General features: G+C 41.8%; 1 pseudogene; it reads right to left on the reverse strand.

The window, feature by feature from the left end:
• Positions 1-6,460: 6,460 nt before the first annotated feature.
• On the reverse strand, positions 6,461-13,569 carry LOC130084489 (piggyBac transposable element-derived protein 4-like; annotated as a pseudogene).
• Positions 13,570-18,614: the final 5,045 nt, after the last annotated feature.

The raw sequence follows: 18,614 nt of genomic DNA on the forward strand, positions 1-18,614 counted from the left end.
TGCTATTTCACACCACCCTGGTTGAGAACATCAGGCAAAAATACAGAAACGCAAAAAATGAAAGAGAAAGACAACTGATTGCCAGGGTGACTTCTGGACGTATTTTAAATAAGTACAAACTCCAGAAGTACACACAAATGGCATTTGGCTACTAAAAAAAAAGAAATTCAACCCTCAGTGTGGATCTTTGTGCAACCATGAAGAGAAAAGAAAGTAGTGCAGCTCTGGAGATCAAGAGGAAAGTGAAGGCTTTTTTTATCTCCGTGATGATGTTAGCTGTATGACACCAGGCTGCAAACAAACAAACACACGACAAAAGAAAAAAATGCAAAAAAGATTACTCACAGACACATTGAAAATTCTACACAGAAATTTTTTGTCTGAGGAGCATGACTAACTGTCATACAGCAAGGTTTGCCGGTTTAGGCCATTTTGGGTTGTTACACCCACAGAGGCTGACCCCAACACGTGTTTGTGCAAAACACATGAGAACACACAACTCATGGCAAATGTCCTCCACAGTCGTGGTATATTGTCTACCAAAAGTATAGAAGATATGGTAGATTCAATTGTGTGTGCTTCAAAGAGAAAGGCATGTGCTTACAGTGAGTGTAGGGAGTGCCTCCTCAATGCATATCAAACCATTAAACAACCTGGGGAAGCAGAGGTTTGTGTAGCCCAATGGACTACAGAAAGGATCCATAGAGAAGACAAATCCTCCATGATTACAGTCAAAAGAGATCTCGTAACAACCGAGTCTGACCTGGTTAGCCAATTTCAAGAAAGGCTCAGCAGATTTAAGCAACACATCTTCAACATCAGATGGCAATACGCAGCCTACAGGCAAATCAGGGAGACCCTAAAAACAGATGAGTGCATGCTGCACATTGATTTTAGTGAAAATTACTTGTGCAAATACAGCCAAGAAATTCAAGCAGTCCACTTTGGAGGATCGCACCAACAGGCAACTCTCCATACAGGGGTACTTTACACTGCTGAAGACCAGTCACCTCTCGCCTTCTGCTCCATTTCTCCAAGTCGACGACATGACCTGACAGCTATTTGGGCCCACCTTGACCCAGTACTTGGTATGATAAGGCAAAGGTTCCCTGAAGTTAAAAAACTTCACTTCTTCAGTGACGGGCCAGCCACTCAATATCGGCAGAAAGGGAATTTCTACCTCTTTTCCACAGAACCATATAAACTAGGGTTTGAAAATATCAACTGGAATTACTTTGAGGCAGGACACGGCAAGGGGGCACCAGATGGTGTTGGTGGGGCACTGAAGAGATCAGCAGACAGAGCCATCAAACATGGAGAGGACATCCCAAATGCCTTAATCCTGTATGAAAGACTGAAATCAAACAACTCTTCAGTAGAGTTATTTTACATCAGTGAAGATGATGTTGAATCAAAGCCAGAGGTAAGAAAATAACCTAAATGTATACCTTACTTTTTTACAATTACCAACGTATATATACATGTACTTATTCATACGTATCTGCTGAAAGAAAATTCAGAGTATGTATACATACAAAATTAATAGTGGATAAAATGAACAGAGCCAGGATTCAAAGTATTGGTTGTAGAACAGCTTAGATGGTATATACATCATACATACAACATTATTGTTAAAAGTATTATGTCATTGAATTCTCAAGTTCATACCATCTCTCTTCTCATCACACATCAGATACCTGCCATTGCTCCAATAAAAGGAACAATGAGGGTGCATCAGGTGCTAAGTGTTTCACCAGGCAAACTGAAATACCGGGACATCACATGTCTCTGCAAGAAAGAGGCAGGTATTTTGGATTGTCCCTGTTACCAGTTAATGGAGGCAACTGTAAGTAAAGAACATAACCATGCCCCTGCATTTGATGCCGTCCACAATTCATTGAGGCGAAACACATTGGAGAATGGTGTGTGGTGGATTATGACGATGAAGCCTATCCTGGCATTATCATTAAAGTGGAGGAGCACAACATTATGGTTAAGTGCATGCACCGGAATGGGATAAATAAATTCTTCTGGCCTAGTCCCAGAGAAAATATTACCTGGTATGCAGACCAACAGATTCTCTGTCTGATTACAGAGCCACAGGGTCTCAATAAACGCTCTGTACAGATAGACAAGGCTTCATGGAGGTATATCGAAGAGCAGTTTAGATGAGCGGAGTTTAGATGAACAGGAATCTGTTCTTTAAAATGACTTATTGTTCGTGTTATTGTTTGTTATGTATATCCAGATTTCTTTTCAGAAGTTTGTTTCTCTGTTATGTGGTGTTTACATTAGGTTTTTAGTTAATGTAAAACCCAATAGAACCACACTGGAATACATTCAGGCAAGGGTCAACTGAAAGATCGAATCGTGTTCTGAACACAAATGTGTAATTATTTTTCTAAATATCAGTTTGGGGCAAGTTGTTCCACGTGTTGTATATGTTACAAATTGACAGAATTTATTTACTACAATATTTCTTGGCCACAAATAAAAAACTACTTGTTACATTTAATGTACTTGGAATACACTGCCTGGACCCGATGACAATGCAGTGCTGAAGTATCCACTATCCTCTCCCTATGGAGGATCCCTTTCCCACTCTACAGATAAAGCGTTGTGAATTCCGGCTCGCGTACCCCGAAGTGATAAAATAAAACAAAATTCTGTATCAAAATTTATAGGCAAGAAAAGTAGTTTGTTTAGGCTGGGTTGTATGAATTACAAACCTGCGCACATATTTTAAAAAGCACATAACTATAGAATTCTGAATGAGCATGTGAACGCCGTCAGCGTTAATCACAGGTTCGCGTTTAAAGTCTGATCATTTCGACGGAGGTGAATCAATCAAAGTTAACTTTAGCTGGAAGTAACATTATTCAAGAACCGCTATAACGCCAAAACAATTTGTTACCTTAAATTATATGTTTATCTCTGTAAAGCTGCTTTGAAACAATCCATTGTTAAAAGCGCTATATAAATGAAGATGACTTGACTTGACTTGCTTTTTCATCTTTTGTTATTGAACGTGTTGTATATGTTACAAATTGACAGAATTTATTTACTACAATATTTCTTGGCCACAAATAAAAAACTACTTGTTACATTTAATGTACTTGCTTTTTCATGTTTTGTTATTATAAGTTTCCTTATGTTTACATTTTGCTGAAAAGACGGGCAGGTTTTTGAACTCCCTGCCTGTTTCATCTCAACCAGAGAGGCCATTCTAAATTCTCAGTTATATCAATGTGATTGAGAATGTAATTATATATTTATTTTTTTAAGTTGAATAAATGTTTCATTGTCATATTTTGTCATGCTTTTTGTGTTCTGCGTTATGTGTCCACTCCGTCGTGTGCTTGTCCACCCTGTCGTGGGCTCGTCCACCCTGTCATCTTGGTTTTTTAAAATAATATTTAAATTAATAATTTAATCATGCCTATATAATCCATTGTGCTAGGTGTGGGGGCAATAACATGCAAACAAAAAACTGCATCCAAATAATCAAATTTTTCTCCAAATAAGAAAAGAGTTTCTTTAAAAACACATGGTTTACGTAAAATCTTTTATGTATTTATAATTTGAAAGCAAACAAATAACCCTGTTTAGGAAAGGGACATCATACCTTTCAGAAAGTATCATTTGTATCTTAATAATGCAATGAAAACATATTTAACAGTAATTTATATGTCCACGACAGGGTGGACATATCTATGCTTTATGCTCTAAAAATGGCCCATAATTAAAAAAAAAATATTGTGGGAGCTCAGAAAATATTTTTATTATAGTATTTGAGTGTCTACTATTATGACATGACATAAAGCGAATAGTAAATTAAAATCAAAATGTGTGAGTATTGTGAGGGTTGAAAGGCACTCTACGGTGATATTGACCCGTTAACCCTCTGGGCTTCTTCGTAAATGGGTTACACTTAGCTTCCTCCCGGTCAAAAACGGACGAAGCCTTAAAATTTAACTTTACTTCTTCCCAGGATAACCATTCAAATATATTTTTGTTCTATAATATTTTCTGATTATTTTTTAGAATTTTTTATGATACTTTGCATTAATTATATAATTGTTATGAGCTATTTTTTCCATTAGAATTAATATACATATTTTTATTTTATATATATATATATTTTTTTTCAATAAATACAACATTTCACATCAAAATAGAGTGTCAGCTTAATAAAAAAAAATAATTCAAGTAGAAGAGCGCCACCTAGTAGCTTTAAAAATAGTTACATGTGTGCAATGTCCTGTACAGCCTGTAGGCTGCCTATAGCTTCCTATATAAATACATAGAAAGGCTTTTTGATTCTTTTTGTTGGTTTAGACATGATTTCTCAATCTTATTCGTTTTTTTTTATTTAAATATACATTTAGATATTCTAAAAGACTAATTATTTATTTTTTTAAACAAATTTTTTAAGATAAGTATTAGGTTTTGCGTTATGATTACAATCAAACTATAGCATTTGGTTAGAAAGGGAACACAATGCAAACATTTTTGTTACTCAGTATTTGATCATTCAAATAATTTAACAAAAAAAGGGATGGTTAGTGATAATTCAAAACACTTCATACAGACATTTTGCAATAAATTGGTATTTTTTATTAATTTTAATTCAATAAGTAGTAATAACTTCAGAAGGGAACAGCAATTGTGATGAACGTAAATAAACAAAATAAATAACAGCAAACAATCATTTACTAGGTTAAAAAATAAAATGTTAATAATAATAATAATAACAATAATAAACATTATTTTAACTATATACATACAAACTGTAATTATTTTATTTATTGTTGAATATGGAATAGATATCAGGAACTCATTCTAAAATAAAAACAAACAATAATCATCAAACAGTAAATTGATTTTTTTTTTAAAGTACGGTAATAATAATAATAATACAGATTATTTGAACTATATACATACATATACACATGTCTGCTAATTGTTTCACTTATGACTGCAGATGCAACAGATAGTGACAGTGTGTTTCTTGCAGACTGGAAGTGTGCATTTTTTGCAGAAACTGCTGGTTTTTATATCTTCCCGGCCAGCACATTTGGCACTTTTTTCTTTTTTTGGGTTGTTGGAGTACCAGTCTGCACGCACTGGCAGACGAGGGACCAGCTGTAGGTGGACCAGCAGATGAGGCAGACGAGGGACCAGCTGTTGGTGGACCAGCAGATGAGGCAGACGAGGGACCAGCTGTTGGTGGACCAGCAGACGAGGGACCAGCTGTAGATGGACCGGCAGATGAGGCAGACGAGGGACCAGCTGTTGGTGGACCAGCAGATGAGGAAGACGAGGGACCAGCTGTAGGTGGACCAGCAGATGAGGCAGACGAGGGACCAGCTGTAGGTGGACCAGCAGATGAGGCAGACGAGGGACCAGCTGTTGGTGGACCAGCAGATGAGGCAGACGAGGGACCAGCTGTAGATGGACTGGCAGATGAGGAAGACGAGGGACCAGCTGTTGGTGGACCAGCAGATGAGGCAGACGAGGGACCAGCTGTTGGTGGACCAGCAGATGAGGCAGACGAGGGACCAGCTGTTGGTGGACCAGCAGATGAGGCAGACGAGGGACCAGCTGTTGGTGGACCAGCAGATGAGGCAGACGAGGGACCAGCTGTAGATGGACCGGCAGATGAGGAAGACGAGGGACCAGCTGTAGATGGACCGGCAGATGAGGCAGACGAGGGACCAGCTGTTGGTGGACCAGCAGATGAGGCAGACGAGGGACCAGCTGTTGGTGGACCAGCAGACGAGGGACCAGCTGTAGATGGACCGGCAGATGAGGCAGACGAGGGACCAGCTGTTGGTGGACCAGCAGATGAGGAAGACGAGGGACCAGCTGTAGGTGGACCAGCAGATGAGGCAGACGAGGGACCAGCTGTAGGTGGACCAGCAGATGAGGCAGACGAGGGACCAGCTGTTGGTGGACCAGCAGATGAGGCAGACGAGGGACCAGCTGTAGATGGACTGGCAGATGAGGAAGACGAGGGACCAGCTGTTGGTGGACCAGCAGATGAGGCAGACGAGGGACCAGCTGTTGGTGGACCAGCAGATGAGGCAGACGAGGGACCAGCTGTTGGTGGACCAGCAGACGAGGGACCAGCTGTAGATGGACCGGCAGATGAGGAAGACGAGGGACCAGCTGTAGATGGACCGGCAGATGAGGAAGACGAGGGACCAGCTGTAGATGGACCGGCAGATGAGGAAGACGAGGGACCAGCTGTAGATGGACCGGCAGATGAGGAAGACGAGGGACCAGCTGTAGGTGGACTGGCAGATGAGGAAGACGAGGGACCAGCTGTAGATGGACCGGCAGATGAGGAAGACGAGGGACCAGCTGTAGATGGACCGGCAGATGAGGAAGACGAGGGACCAGCTGTAGATGGACCGGCAGATGAGGAAGACGAGGGACCAGCTGTAGGTGGACCGGCAGATGAGGAAGACGAGGGACCAGCTTCCTCAACTCTGGAGTCCTTTACCCATTTTAGGAAGCTCACAGAGGCTGGTGTTCGAGGAATGTGTGGACGCCTTTTCATGAATGGGTAGACCAGCGCTTTCCCCAGCTCCTCGAGAAAAAGCCGCCTCCTGTAGCTTTTCAGCTGCCCCCAGGTTGGATTAATCTCCCTCCAGAGAACAAAGGAGTTGTAGGCCGAGACATCGAGGATGTTAAAAAAGATAGCCATGGGCCAGCGAGCTGTTTTTCGGGCACAGGTGTATGTTGCAACAATCTGTAATATCACACAAACATGTACAACATTTTAGTAAAACTATTTTATAATGCAAATTACTTTTTTAGTTGTTTAAGAATACATTTCATTTTTCCCAATACATTTCAAGTTCAATTTATCATTTAGCTTAGAATATAAGTTATTATTGTACAATTATTTTTAGCATTGAACAAAAACCACATACCTTATCTAGATTGTCGACTCCTCCTTTGGTGGCATTGTAATCTAGAATCATTATGGGCTTTCTGTCTTCACGGTCACTCACTGCTGCATCCTTATGCATGGTGCTCATCAGAATCACATTCTTCTTTTTTTGGGGGGAGTACGACACGATGGTGTGTGTCTCAGTGAATCCAAAAAGTGAAGAATGAGGTGGCCTGTTTTGCATCGTCACCAATGCACTTGGGAGCTCTGTTCTGTTTTTTCTTACAGTGCCCAGCATCCTTATTTTTTTTGCAGGAGCTCTGTACCAAGTGCATAAGACGTGAAAAAAATGTCACACGTGACAACGTGCCCCTTTAGATCGTGTACCATGTCAAGCACCACACGTTTGCCCAGGTTTTGTTCCCGTTGTGCTCCTGCAGGTTTGCCCGTGTAGACCTGCATGTTGTGGCTGTAGCTGGATTTTGCGTCGCAGGCTGCCCAGATTTTCAGGCCATATTTAGCCGGTTTGCTCGGCATATATTGTTTGAAATGGCACCGGCCACGGAATCCAATCAAACATTCATCCACTGTCACATACATGTCTGGATTATACATCAGGGGAAGCCTTTCTACCCATTTTTCCCACAGTTCACGGATGGGTGCCAGCTTGTCGGTTTCTCTTCTTTGAGATCTTGTGGATTTATCATCAAAGCGAATTACACATGACAATTTTATGAAATCTTTGAGAGGCATGGTGGCTCGAAAAATAGCTCTCCCCATCCCACAGGCTTCGTGTTGATTCGCCATTTGATTTTAAAACACCAGCAAGAATTAGAAGACCCATGAACGCTTCCATTTCAGTCCAGTCAATCTCTTTCCACTGATCCCCATACACTCGTCTCCCCTCCATATTTGTCATGGTAACTAGAATGGTCTGAATAGAGCGTGGGAAATACAGTTCAAAAGTTGACTTGATATCTTCAGCTCTTGAAATCGCATACCTTGTGGGCCCAGGTGTCCTCCTGATGATCTCCTCTGCCCGGGCTCTTCCTGGAGTTTGCAGTGGAGGAGAAGAACTCCAAATTATTTCCCCATTTTTAGATGTGAATGATAGATCACACCGAGGGCCTTCCTCCTCTGAATCATCCTCTGATGGCTGATGATCCTCTATCACCTGAAAATCTGGGTCAACCTCTAAATCATCCTCTGTGCCTGAAGTGTCATCTACTTCACTAAAGGCTTCGTTGTCACTTTCCTGAAGCAAGAATTGCAGGGTCTCTTGAGCTGTAAATCTCCTTGACATTTTTGCTGAAGAATGAATTGAGCTGTGGTAGCAGGCTGAGGGGAAAGTGATCAATTTATAAACAAATACTCTGATTGGGCTGGTGGTTACCGGGGGGCAATCTTGATTCTTTGATCTAACCTGTAGCCACGGTAGCAGGCAGGGGAGAACATGTAATGTTTTGTAAACAAATACTGTGACTGGCCAGGAGAGAGAGAGAGAGTGTGTGTGTGTGTGTGTGTGTGTGTGTGTGTGTGTGTGTATGTGTCTGTATGTCTGTGTCTGTAAAAGAGAGGATAATAATCTCTTTTGGATTTTAATTTATTCATGATTTATTGATTTTATTTCAACAAATGCAGTTTCTGTGTGTGTGTGTGTGTGTGTGTGTGTGTGTGTGTGTGTGGGTGTGTGTGGGTGTGTTTATGTGTGTAAAAAAAAGCAAGATTTTTTTTCATTTATTGATTTTATTTTGCATTTTCTATAAATTTGCTGTTGCAGACTTGCCTTCTCTCTCACTATCTCTCTCTCTCTCTCTCTGTGTGTGTGTGTGTGCATTTGAGTGAGATGTTTTTTTCATTTATTGATTTTATTTTGCATTTTCCAAAAATTTGCTGTTGTAGTCTTGCCAGTTTGTGTGTGTGTGTGTGTGTGTGTGTGTGTGTGTGTGTGTGTGTGTGTGTGTGTGTGTAAAAAAAGCAAGATTTTTTTTCATTTATTGATTTTATTTTGCATTTTCTATAAATTTGCTGTTGCAGACTTGCCTTCTCTCTCTCTCTCTCTCTCTCTCTCTCTCTCTCTCTCTCTCTCTCTCTCTCTCTCTCTCTCTCTCTCTCTGTGTGTGTGTGTGCATTCGAGTGAGATGTTTTTTTCATTTATTGATTTTATTTTGCATTTTCAAAAAATTTGCTGTTGTAGTCTTGCCAGTTTATCTGTGTGTGTGTGTGTGTGTGTGGGTGTGTATGTGTGTGTGCGTGTGCGTGTGTGTGTGTGTGTGTGTGTGTTGCATTTGAGTGACACTCTTTTGTATTTTTTATTTATACATTTTTGCATATTCTCAAATATATGCAAAAATTGCTGTTGCAGTCTTACCAGTTAATCTCTCTCTCTCTCTCTCTCTCTCTGTGTGTGTGTGTGTGTGCGTGCATGCGTGTGTGGGTGTGAATGCGCATTTGAGCAAGATTTTTTTCTCATTTATTGATTTTATTTTTCATATTCTACAAATTTGCTGTTGCAGTCTTGCCAGTTTATCTGTGTATGTGTGTGTGTTTGTGTGCGTGTGTGTGTGTGTGTGTGGGGTGATCTTATTTGCACTCTTGATGTTCTAGAGTGTCACCCCTTCATTGCTGTACACTTTTTTTCGGCACAGTTGCTGATCTGTAGCTTGTACCAGCAAAAGTTTCTCTGAGTTTTCCTATTTTTTCGTATTTCCCATTCATTTCCTATGTCGGTCATTTTTGACCGGGAGGAAGCTAAGTGTGACTTTTTTTTTTACGACCCTTTAACAAATCAGAATCATCTCCTTGATTTTTGTGTGTGTTCAATACATGAAAAGTCACCAAGTTTCAGCCCGATCCGATCAAGCAAAAAAAATAAACATTTCAAAACGTAACAGTTTTCGGTCATTTTTGACCGAAGAAGCCCAGAGGGTTAATAAGGTAATTTGGATATTAATGTCACAATTTTCTTATGAATCCTCTAGGTTATGTTGGAAGAGGAAAAAAATCCTAGGCTTTTACTCGGAAAATACCCAGGGTTTTGAAGTGATTGGTGTCAGCTGCTGGAGAGTGAAAATTCGTTCACTCTTCCAGTTCCAGTCTAAAAGCCTACTTAATTATCCAACTCATCTAACTGCGTAGGACACAACATCATGAGATCGGTTCCATCCAGCACACGGCTTGTTCCTCCTGCTACAATCGGGTAGGAGGTACAGGTCTCTTCCAGCCAGAATGGCCAACAGCCTCTTCTCAGGCAGTTAGACTGCTGAATAAGCACCATCCCCGGCTACCTCCTCGTCTCACTTGTTGCAGCACAACACAATTATACACATTTTCTGGTTAATAGTGATTCTTTGCCTCATATGCCCTTTCCTTGTTTGTTTTATGTCGCTTTCCCTGTTTCCTTGCTATTGTTGATCTCGCTTAATCCGTCTATTATGCATATTATCAAACATTGCAATAATTGTGACCGGACTTTGCATCGCTGCAGCACATACAAGTATACTCTCTTTTCCTGGTTACTATTGATTCTCCGCCTCATACACCTTTTTTATTTTTTTTTCCTTGGTTGATATCTGCCGCTGTGCCCTGTTAAAAATATGCTCTTGTTGATCTCTTATACCTCATGAAATTGCACTGTCGACTGTAATTTTGTTGTAACACTGCAATGACAATCAATTATTATTAAGCTTATCTTTAACTAAAATTATTTCTTTCTAACTTTGCTAATAAGCTAATAGAAGAGCTCAAGTCTGAAGAAAACCCTCATCAGTCTGTTTTCTGCTGACCAGGTTAACTTATGTGATCGGATTCACAGAATTGTACTTTTATGTGTATTTCTTTAATGAATAAAGTGAACATTATCTGTACTACTTTCCGAGGGAGTGTTTTATCAGTATGTTTTGGTACTCTGTCCTGATAATGGTGCAGGTCTTGTGATATGCAACAACAGAGACCCCAAGATGCATTTCTACGAGAGTCATCTCCGAACCAAGTTTTGGACTCGGATGACAATTATCTTGATTAATGTCTACTTACCCACCTATCTATCCATAAGTGTAGAATTGTTTAGACTTTTCTCTTAGTTAATCAGAAGTAGCCAACATGTATGTACTGATGTCATTCATGCCCATGGAAATGGTATAACTGGTGTAAGACTTTGTGTACGGTAGACTCTCTGGCCTGCAACCTCCTTGTGAGATTTTGAACCTGGCTCTACCGATGAAACTGCAAACTATTCTTCAGTAAATATTTATTTGATTGAACCTCACGACTCCTGGTCTGGTCCTGGGTCTTTTAACTGTTATCCCCTAACACTAGAAACATGGTAAATCTTGTTAGTGTCACGTTACAGTTACAAAAAGTGGAGAGGAGGACTCAAGTGCAGCAACAGATGATTTATTAACAAAAGAAAACAAAACACAAAGCAAAAACCCACAAGGGGGAAAACACAATAAATGAGACCTTAAACAAAACTGAACTTGAAGAACAAACACTGACTCTGAACACGAAGACCATCAAACGGAAACTGGGAAAACATATGACAACGATCCGACAAAGACTGCAAACAAGAGGAGACTTAAAAAGGGAACAAATCAAGAGGGAACAGGTGGAAGAACTCAAACACTAATCAGGTAACAAGGGGGAGGGATCAAACAATAACGAGAGCACATGGCCCAATCATAACAAAGACACCCAAGTGCAATACAAGACAGGACAGACACGTGACATTACCCCCTCCCTACGGAGCGGCTACCAGACGCTCCATCAGGCGGGACGGGAGGGACAGACCAGGGAGGGACAGACCAGGGTGGGACGGGAGGGAGGGACAGACCAGGGTGGGACGGGAGGGAGGGACAGACCAGGGTGGGACGGGAGGGAGGGTAGGACGGGAGGGTAGGACGGGAGGGAGGGACAGACCAGGGTAGGACGGACGGGAGGGAGGGAGGGACAGACCAGGGTGAGACGGGAGGGAGGGAGGGAGGGACAGACCAGGGTGAGACGGGAGGGAGGGAGGGAGGGAGGGACAGACCAGGGTGAGACGGGAGGGAGGGAGGGAGGGAGGGACAGACCAGGGTGAGACGGGAGGGAGGGAGGGAGGGAGGGACAGACCAGGGTGGGACGGGAGGGAGGGACAGACCAGGGTGGGACAGACCAGGGTGGGACGGGAGGGAGGGACAGACCAGGGTGGGACGGGAGGGAGGGACAGACCGGGGTGGGACGGGAGGGAGGGACAGACCGGGGTGGGACGGGAGGGAGGGACAGACCGGGGTGGGACGGGAGGGAGGGAGGGACAGACCGGGGCGGGCGGGAGGGAGGGAGGGACAGACCAGGGTGGGACGGGAGGGGCAAAGCGTTTAGTCCTGGGAGACCCCTCTGGCTCCAGCTCTGGAACAGCGGACACTGGCTCCGGCTCCGGAACAGCGGGCATTGGCTCCGGCACCGGAACAGCGGACACTGGCTCCGGCTCCGGAACAGCGGACACTGGCTCTGCCTCCGGTTCTGGAACAGCAGAGACTGGCATCTCCAAGATCCGAGCCAGACGCTCCAGATAGTCCGTCACAACCTTGGCGGCCACGCCAAAGGGGATCTCTGGCTCTGTCCCAGACTGGACAGACGGAACGTGATCAGTCTCTGGCTGGGCAGACGGGACATGAACAGTCTCTCGCTGGGCGGACGGGACGTGAACAGTCTCTCGCTGGGCGGACGGGACGTGAACAGTCCCTCGCTGGGCGGACGGGACGTGAACAGTCCCTCGCTGGGCGGACGGGACGTGAACAGTCCCTCGCTGGGCGGACGGGACGTGAACAGTCTCTCGCTGGGCGGACGGGACGTGAACAGTCCCTCGCTGGGCGGACGGGACGTGAACAGTCTCTCGCTGGGCAGACGGGACGTGAACGGTCTCTCGCTGGACCGACGGGACGTGAACGGTCTCTCGCTGGACCGACGGGACGTGAACAGTCTCTCGCTGGACCGACGGGACGTGAACGGTCTCTCGCTGGACCGACGGGACGTGAACAGTCTCTCAGTCTCGCGCTGGGCAGGGGACGTGAACGGTCTCTCGCTGGACCGACGGGACGTGAACAGTCTCTCAGTCTCTCGCTGGGCAGACGGGACGTGAACAGTCTCTCGCTGGGCAGACGGGACGTGAACAGTCTCTCGCTGGGCAGACGGGACGTGAACAGTCTCTCGCTGGGCAGACGGGACGTGAACAGTCTCTCGCTGGGCAGACGGGACGTGAACAGTCTCTCGCTGGGCAGACGGGACGTGAACAGTCTCTCGCTGGGCAGACGGGCGTTTCTTCCTTTTTATCGTCCGTGATGGCGAGAAGTAGGCTCTAAGCTGTCCCTCACTGGCCCAGGATCGAAGGGGGGCCAGGATGGAGAGTGGTGTTGAACCTCTTCTCGACCCTCTCCTCCTCCTCTACGACATCCATGGGTCCCCGAGAACCTGGCCAGACGCTCCGACTCCTCCCTTTGATGAACCATAAAAGCAAGGGCCTGAAAAATATTCATTCTGCCGGATTCGTTAGAGGTTGGAGTCATTCCGTCATGAAAGATAGTGGAAAACTGGGTCGATCCAAATGTAGCGATTGTGTAGTCTGGACAATCCAAGTCATCGTCGTCCATGCAAGCATCATCCTCCATCCAATCAAAATCATCGTCATCCATGCTGCTGAGTCCTCAAATGGTCGGATCGTTCTGTCACGTTACAGTTACAAAAAGTGGAGAGGAGGACTCAAGTGCAGCAACAGATGATTTATTAACAAAAGAAAACAAAACACAAAGCAAAAACCCACAAGGGGGAAAACACAATAAATGAGACCTTAAACAAAACTGAACTTGAAGAACAAACACTGACTCTGAACACGAAGACCATCACACGGAAACTGGGAAAACATATGACAACGATCCGACAAAGACTGCAAACAAGAGGAGACTTAAAAAGGGAACAAATCAAGAGGGAACAGGTGGAAGAACTCAAACACTAATCAGGTAACAAGGGGGAGGGATCAAACAATAACGAGAGCACATGGCCCAATCATAACAAAGACCCAAGTGCAATACAAGACAGGACAGACACGTGACAGTTAGACCATGCTAGAACATTGTACAACTTTTTCAAACTTTCTGGCTAGGCTTTTTCAAGCCAGTTTTCTACATACTTTACCATCTTGTTCATGACTGTTGATCATTCTGATTTCAGAACAAATATCAAGCCTGTTTCAAAAGTTACAGCTGCTTTATTAAACAAATACAAGAATGTATTTAAGTACTGCAAATGTAAAACTGAACTTAATGAAAGCAAAATATGATTTTAAATAAAGGTCATTAATGAGACCATGTTCTTTTTTTTTTAGACAGAACTTTCATTAAGTTTAATGAATGTTTATGTACATAGGAATACATTTATGCATATATATATTTCATCATTTAACAAACATGTATACTCATAAGTTATATTTATACACGTACAAATGCATCATTTCCAGTGTAGCTTTTTTTTATGTCTTCTGTCTATGATCTTTGTAACTTGATTTTAATCAAATAATATAAAATAATTACTACTAAAAGTATTTTATGTAAATAAGTACTAAAATTATACATAAATAGGCAGCTGACATCCGGTTTTATTGGCAGCTACTTCCTGCTGCCAGCTGCCGATTTTTCGCTGAACCCCCTCTCACTTTACAGACACCTCCACTAAAACCTGGCGTAACTGAACCATTTCTCCCCCATAACAATACCAATAGAGGAATACAGGGTCATACAAGACACTTGAATCTATAAAAAATTAAGAACTTAATCCTGCATTTTGTATCAAATTATACATCTAATACATTATACATGTAGGCCTACACTGCATTATACATCTAATACATCAAGTATCCTTTTCAACAGCTGAGATGTCGTAACAGCTTTACGATTGTTCTGTATTGAGTCATAAAAAGGCTTAACTGAGCCTGCTCTCTAATGCCTGACTTTCTTTCTCTCCGGGACCCTTTCTCTGCTCCACAAGCGCCACCTACTGTCAGACCGTGGCTTTGCAGTCTCATTCAGCTATTGTGTTCAGACCATTGTGAAAATCTTTTTTACCCAGCACACACACATGGATGATGGATGAAAAGCAGCAAACGTGCTTTCTAAAGCTGTAAACAAAATGTATTATTCTCTGTATGTTGAAGTGCATATGACAACAATATTGTGCGTGTTGTGTTTGTTTATGTTCATTATGATCCAAATGGACACGTACACAGTATAATTTTAAAATAGATAAAGATCTCCCCAGCATTATACAGAGGAAAAGTAACGAACCTATAAATGTAAAAACTCCAGTCTAGAGATCTTAACATTTGACAAGAGCTCTAATCACGACTGGTATTATTCAGATGCCAAAGAAATCTGAGCCATCTATGCTGATGCTGTTTGAGCTGTAATGAGATGATATAATGAGCCAGTTGAGGGCACTATAAACACATTTACATGACCATGATCTTCATCACTGCTTGCTTTGCTTCTTTTTGGAAATATTCATTGGCAGAGCAAACATGTACAAAAGTCCTTGATATTAGCTTCTTTATAGGACTGTTGTATGCAAATAATATCACACTCAAAATCATGCTGAAGCCTTTTATCACCGTATTCGTCTGTAAATCAATGCATATCTTAAATAAGATATGAAAATGTTTTCTTTCTCTGGATGGAAATACACCTGTGGAAAACACATCATGTCACTTACAGTAACTCATACATGTCTGTTTTACAATGCTGCAGCGATTCGAAGTATGTTAACATTAGCCGAGGCTGCGAGGTTCCAGATCGCACGTAAGAGGAGTTTGGTGACAGCTGAGGAAGGGTCACTTCAACACTTTCCCTGAGTTATCCCGTAAGCCCAGTGTTTTTCCACACGTGTTGCTGAAGCTCGGCGGTAAAGCCCTCGACAGCTGAGATTGGTTCAGCTCGACTGCAGCTGTTTCCCGCGCTCACAGATGGAGGAACGCTTGCCAAACACTGGCAACGGCGCTACAGCCTGCTCGAAGTCGCTTAATGATGTCATGCGCCAATTAGCATATCCATAATGACCACGCATCATCTGCATTCTGCCCTTTACTTCTGTTTGCTTCTCTCCTCATAGGTTGTTAAACCTAAGACGAACTCTTTCATATTGCGCTGCATTACTGTCAGTGTACTTTTAATGACGGTTGCGCTGTTGACGCTCGCGCAGCCTCTCGAGCAGAAATCTACACAAATGAGCGCACACGCACACTCAGTTAACAACATACTGCCTATAAAAACTTTTTTTTTTAGTTTTTATATTTTTAACATATGTTAAGCAACCTCAATTATTTTTCCTGAACACCATCACGATTGAAAATGTGACATTGATTTCCAACAACAGTTCAATAAACAGTTAAAATTAAGTCACTTACATTTTAGATGCAATAGTGGCTGTTTTTGTTCTGTTTCAGCAGCGAAAATAGTTCCAAACAAAAATCACAGCAGAACCACGGCGCATCTCACAGGAACACTCAACCTGTTTTCATTACTGAATCATTCAGCATTTTGAACGAATCGATTGAGTCAAAGATTCAATGACCCACATCTGTCTCATTCTTGAATGAATCAGCCGTTTGAACAAATCGTTTGAATGAATCAATGACTCACTCATTAAGACGGTCGCCTGCCGCCACCTACTGGCATAGACGTATTTATTATGTCTATGCCTACTGGCGGTTTCGTGTTATGTTTAAAAGTAGATCATTCTTTCCAACGTTTCTTATTTGTAAATTTAAATCAATTTCATAACATTATTTTATGCAATTGGAATTTTTCAGTGTAAATGATTTAATTTGATCAGCCCTATAGTGTCTTATTATTCGAAATAATTGAATTTATTGATCAAATTTAGGAATTTAAAATGAAAGATGAAGCATACATTTAATAAGATTGGGGGAGGGGATGCCCTTTAAAGGTGCAGATATTACAATATGCCGATTTAAATATCAAAGCTGATTAAACACTGATGAGAATATTGCTTCAAAATAAATTAACAAAAAAATAATAATAATCCGGACGAGAAACTTTTTTACTCGGACAAGTGGATGACAGATTAAGCGTATGAAAAGGCTTAATGTCGAGCCCTCCCTATATAGCAATGTCATCAGGAGATACACATACACCGGTAGGCAGTGGCCCACCTTACCGGGTGACCACGTCGTGGTCCACCAGAATTTATAGTTTACCCACCTCTTTTTTTACCACTACACCTCTGAACAGAACAAATCTGAAACAGTGGCACATGATTTATAAAGAATTAAAATGTATTAATAAAACTAATAATAAAACACAATCATAACACCTGTCATTAAGTAGGTAAGAAGGAGGTAGGAACTGTCTGAATTTAAATTAATCACTAAATAAAATAAGTCGGTTTAGGTGTGGGTGGGTGATAAACTCTTATTTCACAATATCTCTAATAATCTCTTATTTCACAATATGAGGAATTTTATTTCACGTTAACTATATAGCCTATGTCACAATATAGTTATTTTGTATCATTTTAACTCATTTCTGTTATTAAAAATAAGAAAAAATAAGTAAATGGCAAACAATAAGACAAATACAATATAACAAAAATATGAATCAAACAAATTACTTTTTTTAGGTACAATAGGTTTATTAAACAAGTAGTTAGAATTAGTACAGAAATTTAATATCAAATCAACTCAAATTAAACTTTAAAACACTTTAAAACAACCGAAGTGGACCAAAGTGCTGTACAGAAAAAATAAAAAACATAAAAAGTATGTATATTTTATATATTTAATAATCAAACGTAAAACTTAAATATTGCATAGTCTTCACTGTATGAATTCACACATCCGGTTTACACAACCAACTGCAGACCTGCCAACCTTGAAAAAAACTTTTGAGTAGCAATTTACTGATTTATTGTCGAAGTTCTGGTTCATGAACATGGCGGCACGCACGCGGAAAAAAAATTGCCATTACCACTGTCTTTGATGTCATTTTGGCTGGTTGGGCATCAGTATAGTGTATCGTTTTGTTCAAATGCTTACCAATCACTTCACCTGGTCCTAGGACATAGTAATTTCCCCACTCACCACCATATTTAGTTATTCAACACATAAATCCACTATGAAGGAAGCAAGAACATTTTTAATGAAAAGACATGTATTTACATCACTCACTCACATTCACTTCAACTTGGACATTTCACAAAAGGGAAGTGAAAATTTAAAAAGGTTTATGACCCTTATCATAGACCTTCAACATCATATAAATAACTCAAAATCACAAAAGAAAATATGTCCTTTTGAAAATTGACAACTGGCAAACTATTGAAAGAAAGATAAAATTACTGAAGCTGTGCCATGTCCTTTCTAAATAAACATTTTACTGTTGAGATTTATCACTTGTGGCAGTGGCAGCTGCTCTAGACTGTTTTGCCTCATAGGTAGCGGACTTTGCCTTCCTGAGAAGCCTGTCGCTAAAGCCCTCCATGTGGCAGACAGTCCCCTTAGCAGCCATGCGCACCTTTTCCATAACCAAAGCACTGGTCATATCAGTGCTCAGGCTGGCTCTGTATTGCGTCTTGTTCTTGGTAACAAGACTGAAAACCCTCTCACAGTCAGCATTGCTATGGAATATTACTAGTATACCGAACATGACTGCTGAGAGGTTGGCGAAGACCT

The sequence above is a fragment of the Rhinichthys klamathensis genome, unplaced genomic scaffold (genome assembly GCF_029890125.1).
Source record: "Rhinichthys klamathensis goyatoka isolate OS25496 unplaced genomic scaffold, OSU_Roscu_1.1 h1tg000065l_1, whole genome shotgun sequence".
Lineage (NCBI taxonomy): Eukaryota > Metazoa > Chordata > Actinopteri > Cypriniformes > Leuciscidae > Rhinichthys > Rhinichthys klamathensis.